Raw genomic sequence first — 9,496 nt, forward strand, 5'->3', positions numbered from 1 at the left:
GGAGAGGAGAAACACCGGCCGGAGCTGAGCATAGGGTGTCGATGCCAGCAGAGGAAGGTCGCCGGAGGTCGAAACTCCATTCTTGTCGCCGTCGCTCGTCTGCGAGAGAGAACAGAGAAGAGTCGGGTGGAGAGGGCAGAATGGGATCGGCATTGGTTGGGGAATTAAAAGGGATATTTAAACTTAGGGTTACTTCATTAACCCATAAGTCATAATCTCAATCAAGTCCCACTTAAATGGATATCCCAAACAGGTTTTATCCGAACCCAAAATTGATCCCCTTCAAACCCGTCGTACGAGCTCCGAAAAATTCCCAGAAAATTTCTGAAAATTCTGGAAAAATTCTATAAGGCTATTTCTGAAATAACCCTATTTATTTAAATTTTCCGAGATCTCACATCCTCCTCTACTAATAAAAATTTGGTCCCCAAATTTCGCTATAACCAATAGCAAACACTGAAATATAACCATGCAGTATAAATGCTGAAGAAACTCTAACCCACATACCTCAAGTAAAAAGATGAGGGTATCGAGCTCGGATCATATCCTCGAGCTCCCATGTAGCCTCCTCATCAGAATGATGCTGTCATCCGACTTTAACCAGTCGGACAGTCTTGTTCCGTAGCTGACGCTCTCTGTGGTCCAGAATCTGCACTGGAACCTCCTCGTAAGTAACATCAGGCTAAATAGGAACAGATATATCTGACAGAACATGTGCCGGATCGGATACGTATCTCCTCAACATAGATACATGGAATACATCGTGAATGCCAGCTAGAGATGGTGGTAGCGCCAGACGGTAAGCTACTGCTCCAATCCTCTCCAAGATCTGGAATGGCCCAATATATCGTGGAGCTAACTTACCTCGAAGATCAAATCTCTTCACCCCTTTCGTGGGTGAAACTCTAAGAAATACATGATCACCAATGGAGAACTCCAGGGGTCTCCGTCTCTGATCAGCATAACTCTTCTGACGGTCCTGAGCCTCTGACATCCTCCGTCTGATAGTGCGAACTAACTCTGCATCTTGTTGAGCTCTCTGAGGTCCTACCAACTGGGCCTCCCCAACCTCCTCCCAGAGGATGGGTGTCCGACAATGCCTACCATACAACGCCTCAAACGGTGCCATCTGGATAGCCGAATGATAGCTGTTGTTGTAGGCGAACTCCACTAATGGCAGGTGGTCCTCCCAACCGCCTCCAAAATCCATAACGCAAGACCTCAGCAAGTCCTCCAATGTCTGAATAGTCCGCTCTGACTGCCCATCTGTCTGCGGATGGAATGCCGTACTGAAACGAAGGTGTGTGCCCAAGGCCTTCTGCAGACTCTGCCAGAATTGGGACGTGAACCGTGGGTCTCTATCAGATATAATGCTCAACGGAACTCCATGCAATCTGATAATCTCTCGACAGTATAACTCAGCTAATCGATCCAGAGAATCAGTCTTCCGGATCGCTAAAAAGTGTGCGGATTTGGTTAATCGGTCAACGATTACCCAAATCGCATCATGGCCTCGTCGAGTCCTAGGCAATCCTACAACGAAGTCCATAGTAATATGCTCCCACTTCCACTCTGAAATAGGGATCCTCTGAAGTAAACCAGCAGGTCTCTGGTGCTCAACCTTCACCTGCTGACAGATAAGACATCTAGCAACAAACTCTGCGATGTCCTTCTTCATACCGTTCCACCAATAGGAACGCCTCAAATCCCGGTACATACGGGTCCCACCTGGGTGGATAGCAAATCTAGAACGATGAGCCTCCTGAAGTAACTCCTCCATGACCGGGTGAGACTGAGGTACACACAATCTGCCTCGGAAATAAACAATACCCTCGTCATCTCGTGTAAACTCGGTCTGCTGTCTGGAAGCTATCTGGCTGCTAATGAACTGTAAATGCTGATCTCCGGCCTGGGCCTCTCGAATCCTCATCCTGATCGACGACTGAGCAACCATGGTAACAAGAATACCCTGCTCTGTCCGTCCCTGCTCCTCAAGGCCCAACTCGGAGAATCCCTGAATCAAGTCCGTGACTAAAACTCGGTGACAAGCTAAAGTCCCTCTGGACTTCCTGCTAAGTGCATCAGCAACTACATTAGTTTTACCCGGATGGTAGCTAATAGTACAATCATAATCCTTCAGGAACTCCATCCATCTCCTCTATCGGAGATTGAGCTCCTTCTGGGTGAAAATATATTTGAGACTCTTATGATAAGTAAGAATCTCAAAAGTAATACCATAAAGATGATGTCGCCAAATCTTCAAAGCAAAGATAATAACGGCTAGCTCTAAGTCATGTACTGGGTAATTCTTCTCATGCTCCTTCAACTGACGAGAAGCATAAGAGACTACCCTACCGTGCTGCATCAATACAGCACCCAAGCCCTGAAGAGATGCGTCTGTATAAAGTATGAATCCGTCATCACCAGAAGGTAAAACCAAGACTGGTGCTAATACTAATCTCCGCTTCAGCTCCTGGAAGCTGGTCTCGCAAGCCTCTGACCACGTGAACTTCACGCCTTTCCTAGTCAGACGTGTCAACGACATAGCAATGCTGGAGAAACCCTCAACGAATCGTCGGTAATATCCAACCAAGCCCAAAAAACTGCGGATCTCCTGGACTGACTAAACTGTCCTCTCGGAACAGAAACTCCGAACGCTACATGCTGAGCCTTCAGCGAATAGTTTCGGCTCAAGTGCCCAGACAGTTTGCAATAATAGCAAACTGACTGTCCCAGGGTGCATGCAGAGGTGATGTGATCTGGGAATCCATATCAAGTGCAGAAAGAGTCACCAGTAGACTGTTTCCGGTTCTGCTGAGAAGACCGGAAACATCCTGATGAACAGCATCCTGACTTCTGGGGTCGGCCAGATGACCTAGAAGTACTCTGACCCATCTGAGGGTGATTTCTCTGCTCCTGTCCAGTAGTCTGTATCTGCTGGATCTGTCCGGAAGTCCGATCAGTCTGCTTCCTCTTCTTGTCTGCATTCACTCCCTGATGAGCAGACTCGATCATAAGCGCTTTATCCAGTGCCTCTGTGTATGATGAACTACAAAAATCGGCAATCTTCACCTGAAGATGCCCGTCTAGTCCCTGGACAAACTAGAGCATACGAGATCTGCCCTCGACAACCAACTCAGGACAGAATCTAGCCAACCAATTAAATTCGGCATTATACTCCATCACTGAGCGGTTATTCTGTCGAAGACTCAGAAAATCCTGCCGACGTGTCATCTGATACGCCCGAGGAAAATACTGACTCTCGAATGTCTTCCTAAATCTCCTCCAGGTAATATGCTGGTCGCCTATAATGGAGCGCTGTGTGTCCCACCAGATCTCTGCCCCGTCTCGTAAGTGGTAAGCAGCCAGCTCAGCCTTCTCCCACTCGGAGCAGGCCATGTAAAAGAATGTCCGCTCCATAGACTCTATCCAAGATTGAGCCACGCTCGGATCAGTCTCCCCGCGAAATAGCGTGAATTGGCTTTTCACCAACTCCGCCAAGGCTGGGATCCATGCTCGTGCCACAACCATATCCGTAGATATCGCTGCGGTACTGGGCAGAATCACTGGAGTTGATCTTATGGGTGGTACTGATGGATAGGTTGGAAGAGGTACCACTGGTGCTGCCACATAAACAGGGTAGGAACCACTAGTGGAACTACAGAGTAGGCATAAGTAGGGACGACTAAAGGTACGATGGGCGGTACCGGGTAAGATGTAACCGGTACTGCTGGTGCAGGTACCGAGTATGTAGTAACCAGCACAGATGTCTGTGGTGGTACCGAGTACGCAGTAGGCACGGCTAGAGAAGGTGCCGAGTACCCTGTAGGTACTACTGGTGGTACAGGCGAGGTAGGTACCTCTGAGGTCGGAACCGTCAGGATCTGACAGTCTAACGTGGTCGCAATACCCTGAGGAGTCTATCCCTGACGGACAGGCTCAACCCTAACAGAACTCTCTGGAGACTCTGTCTCTAGAGAATCGATCGCCCTCATACATGTGCGACCACGTTTAAGTACTAGAACATGTATCATATATGTAAAAAAATATTATCCAGATATCACTACAGGTATGAAAACTCTAAAAAAAATTACCTGATTTACCTATTGCCGTCTGGAGATGTCCTGTCGCTGCATAGCCCCCAAATAGATCCAATAAAACCTCGTCAAAATGCCTCGAAATTTCGAAACGAGAAAATCGACGGAAATCCGTACAATCCGAAAATATCCAAATACGCTCACAAACTCCAGAACACAAAAATCCGAATCGGAGCCTAGCTCTGATACCAAATAAATTGGTATCAGATAAACCTCGAAAATCCAAAACGAAGAGCAAGTATCGTGAGCTCCGCTCTGATACCAAAAAAATTGTCACGCCCCAGGTAGTCCCTGCCCGAAGAAATTTCGGCAGCATCTCCCTTGTACGGCGGACAATATGAATCTCAGTATACATATATCTATACCTTGGCCACACTCGGCCGGAACAATACACACAAATAGTAAACAATCCACGCAGTTATATTCAACATTTCTACACAGATATAATATGAACAATCCACGCAGTTATATAAAGAAAAGATGATATAGAAATCCACGAAGATATACGTACACATCCTACTCCACTACAACAAAGAAACGAAATCCACGAAGTAATGAAATATTCGCAGCGGAAAAACAAAAGTAGCAAATCCGAATGTACGATATAAAGTCCACAATACAAAACCCACATCACAAGTATATAAGATGCAAAAACAAAACAGATCCCGACAACAGGCAAATCCTCGCGATAAAGGGGCTAGCGACTGGAATATCTCCCGACGGCCTCAACCTGAAAAATAGTAACAACGGGGTGAGTTCAAGAACTCAGCAGGTAAACCAATAGACATGTACAACAATATATATCCACCAGTAATAACCTAAGGTACAGTCTCCTAAACCATAGAATCAATAGTATAGTTCTCTAACCATACAACCTACGGTATAGTACACTAAACCATAGAGCCTACAGTACAGTTTTCTAACAGTACAACCTACGGTACAGTCTCCTAACAGTATAACAGATATGCATAGCTGAAATAAACTGTAATAACCAGCAATAGGCATAAAGTACAGTCTATAGCAAGAAAAATAAGAAAATGCATAACTGAAATAAACTGTACTCACCTGCGAGGCTGGTGCAACTGATATAAACATGTGAGCAAAAAGCATATAAGCTGACATGCATGTCAATCATATGCAATCACCAAAATGCATCAATCATAAATAATGCAATCATGCATATGATGCAAATGACATGTCACAGTCACCCCTCTTGCCATGCTCGGTAGTCTCACACAATGGTGAGACCAGGGTGGGTAGAGGCTGTGACAACCGTGCACTCTGCCGTCACTACCCACGATGAGTGACCGAGTGGACGGGATCTTGTCGAGTACACCTATCCTCCCGCCTCAAACATAGTGAGGGCGTAGCGCTCTCATCTCCCGGTGCAATGACGGGGAGGGACCCGGTGTGCTACCACGCTCTGTCACGCTACCCATGAGTCCTAGCGGAGCACTACCGGGCAATCTACCCTACACACCCGTGTTGTGCCACTACCCTTGCAGTGAACACGTTGTGTGCGGGTCTATGTAGCCGGCCGACGAGCTCAACAATAATGGAGTCGTCAATCGCCCAGCATGCAATCATGCAATATGGTGCATGCGGCTACAGTATGTCATACCTGAACATAGCCTCCTCCATATATGTGTGTGCCCAAAAAGTAAACGCATATATATAACCATGATATAAACAGCATAAATCCAAAGACATCACATATAACAATGATGTAAATATCATGAATCCAAGAGCATGTATCACACATGTAAAGCAACTAATCCAGTAGAGTAGAGCACTATAGATATGCATCTCTATGAACATATATACACATGGCAAGAGATAAAATATCCAATCCTGAAGTAAAGCAACTAGCAGATGAAGCATGTGATAGGTATCAACTAGCTAAGACCAGGGAAGAAATAATCTACTATCTATCACTAGTAAATATATATAAGCTACACATATCATAAGACATTATCAAAAGATAAGTCAAAGGGTACCCGCCTCAAATAGAAGGTACAAATCACGCAATCCAAAGTCGACGTCGAGACGCCGTCTCGAATCAGAGTCCTGTGTCAAACCAAGAATATATATAGATTTTATTTAGCTAAATCAAATGAATAGCTAAATAAAACCCCTAGAACTAAATTAGGGTAAAAACCCTAATCCATACAATCTCAACCTACATAATTAAATCTAATGATTAATTAGGATTAGTTACCTAATCCCTAATCACCAATTAGATTAGAAATCCAATGATTGACTAGGGTTAATTACCCTAACCCTAACAATTCCATTAGATTAATTCTACACTAAATAATTCTACACATAAACAACTAAACATAACCCTAATTCATCTAGAATAATTCACCTACAACATTACACTAATCAATGTGATCCAACTCATCCCTAATTCACCAATACATGTATCAATTACTCCTACACATACCTCAATCAAGCTACTGTTGATGCTGGTTTTGTGTGCTGCCGGCAAGGAAACACCACTGGAACAGATCCTCACCTCAACAGCCCCTCACTAATGAATTCACAGAACACAATCCCGCTGAAATCCCGAGCACATCTCACTGATCAGAATAGAACTTCACCCTTCTTCTCCAATCTCGTGCCCTAAATCAACACCCGAATCTCAATAACACCATAACAGAGCATAAATCCGTGAATCACAAGAATCCGGCAACGAATCAAATAGAAGTCAGGAAGAAGGGTTTCGGTTACTTACCTTCGAAGCCCTAAAGTAACCTCACACCGGCGATCAGAGGGCTCTAGCTCGATCCCACGGCCCTAGAACAAAACTAAGGCTCGGCAAGAACCCTCGAACAGAATCGGGATGAAGGGAACTAGAAGAGGGGAAAGGGAAGGTCGATTGATTGGGAGACGACGCGAATCTTGCTCCTTACCGTGCCCTAGCCACCAAGAATCGTTGTTCGGCCGCGGCACCACCGTAGCAAAGAATCCTCTGCAGAAGACGTCTTGGAGAGGAGAAACACCAGCCGGAGCTGAGCATAGGGTGTCGATGCCAGCAGAGGAAGGTCGCCGGAGGTCGAAACTCCATTCTTGTCGCCGTCGCTCGTCTGCGAGAGAGAACAGAGAAGAGTCGGGTGGAGAGGGCAGAATGGGATCGGCATTGGTTGGGGAATTAAAAGGGATATTTAAACTTAGGGTTACTTCATTAACCCATAAGTCATAATCTCAATCAAGTCCCACTTAAATGGATATCCCAAACAGGTTTTATCCGAACCCAAAATTGATCCCCTTCAAACCCGTCGTACGAGCTCCGAAAAATTCCCAGAAAATTTCTGAAAATTCCGGAAAAATTCTATAAGGCTATTTCTGAAATAACCCTATTTATTTAAATTTTCCGAGATCTCACAGCCTTTATCTGCGGTACAAGGAAAGTAAGCTATAAGCATACAGGCTTAGTAAAATCCTTTCCTACTCACAAAAACGTATTTCATATCATAATCACATAAACATATAACAATGGAGACATAATCATCTAAACATCATATCATGTAAACATAGCATCATAACATATCATCTCATAAAGAATATCATGCTATATCATATCATAAATCATAAGAGCATCATGTTATATAAATCATAAGAGCATATCATATCATAAAGAAATATCATGATGTATCATATCATAAATAAAAGAGCATCATGTCATATAAATCATAAGAGCATATCATATCATAAAGAAATATCATGATGTATCATATCATAAATAAAAGAGCATCATGTCATATAAATCATAAGAGCATATCATATCATAAAGAAATATCATGCAAGATGTCTTTTAAAACATATGTCATGTCATGTGCAAGATGTCTTAAAACATATCATATAGTACTTGAACATAATATCATCATGAGGGTCCGACTTGTACCACATACATACATAAATGCGCGCAATCCCTAGGACAGGGTAGCTAGCCCCGAACCTACTAGGGAACTAGGTACGTACTATGACCATCGACGTAGGGGCGTACTAAGGAGCCCATCCCTTTTTACTAGACCCGTTCATAGTCCGTCGGCCTAGGGGCGCTCATGGAGCCCACCCTTGGTACAAGCCATACAAAGTAAAATAACATGTCATAGTTACTTATCATATCATGAAGAGTGCTCTTAGCCCCACTTCACAGGGAAGCAACTCTTAGGCCTTTACTTATCTTATCATAAAGAGTGTTCTTAGTCCCACTTAATAGGGAAGCAACTCTTAGGCCCTTACTTATCATGTCATAAAGCATGCATACTTGAGCATATAGCATATCATAAAAGTCATCATAATGCATGATTCATAAATATACATAAATGAGCATATTACTTGTCATTTCATAAAGCATGCATACTTGAGCGTAATTCACATCATAAGAGTCATTATCATGCATGGTTCTCAAGCATACATAAATGAGCATATTACTTGTCATATCATAAAGCATGCATACTTGAGCATAAAACACATCATGAGAGTCATTATCATGCATGGTTCATAAACATACATAAATGAGCATATAATGCATCATAGGAAACATAGTCATGCATGGAAAACCTTAACTAGCATTTCTTCATTCATATCGTAGCATGTGAGACACATAGTGGAATCATAATTAGGTCTCTAACCCTACTTCCATGTAGTGGCCAAAAGTTAACATGCTTGGTTTTAGGTTATAAACAACATAAAAGCATGTGAACCCTAAACCAATTTCACATCATAAATCATTAAGAACATAATGAACATATTTGGTTTAGGTTCTAAGCTCCCTAGATTCTTGGTCTTGTTGTGGCCGAAAGTCACCATGCCTAGTTCTAGGTTTTGAACAACATAAAATCATGTGATCCCTAAACCAATTTCATATCATAAATCATTAAGACCATAATGAGCATATTTGGTTTAGGTTCTAAACTCCCTAGGTTCTTGGTCTTGTTGTGGCCGAAAGTCACCATGCCTAGTTCTAGGTTTTGAACAACATAAAAGCATGTAAATCCTAAACCAATTTCACATCGTAAATCATTAAGAACATAATGAGCATATTTGGTTTATGTTCTAAGCTTCCTAGGTCTTTTAACTTGGTTATGGCCGAAAACTTTAGGGGCATGAAACTAAGTTCTAAACAACATACAAGCATAAGAATATCAAGCTAACTTCATATCATATCAGAATTCATGAGCATGCTAGATTAAATTTTAAGCTTCCTTGGACCCTAAAATTTATCATGACCGAAACATAAAGAGGCATGCATCTAGATTTCAAGCAACATTCAAACATGATAACCCTAAGTTAGCTTTATATCATGTCATAAGAAGAGTCATGAGCATGTTGGAGTAAGTCTTAAGCTCTCCTAGGTCTTAATTCCCATCATGGACGAAGCCCTAAGGTGC

Source organism: Zingiber officinale, chromosome 3B (genome assembly GCF_018446385.1).
Source record: "Zingiber officinale cultivar Zhangliang chromosome 3B, Zo_v1.1, whole genome shotgun sequence".
In the NCBI taxonomy this organism is placed as follows: Eukaryota; Viridiplantae; Streptophyta; class Magnoliopsida; order Zingiberales; family Zingiberaceae; genus Zingiber; species Zingiber officinale.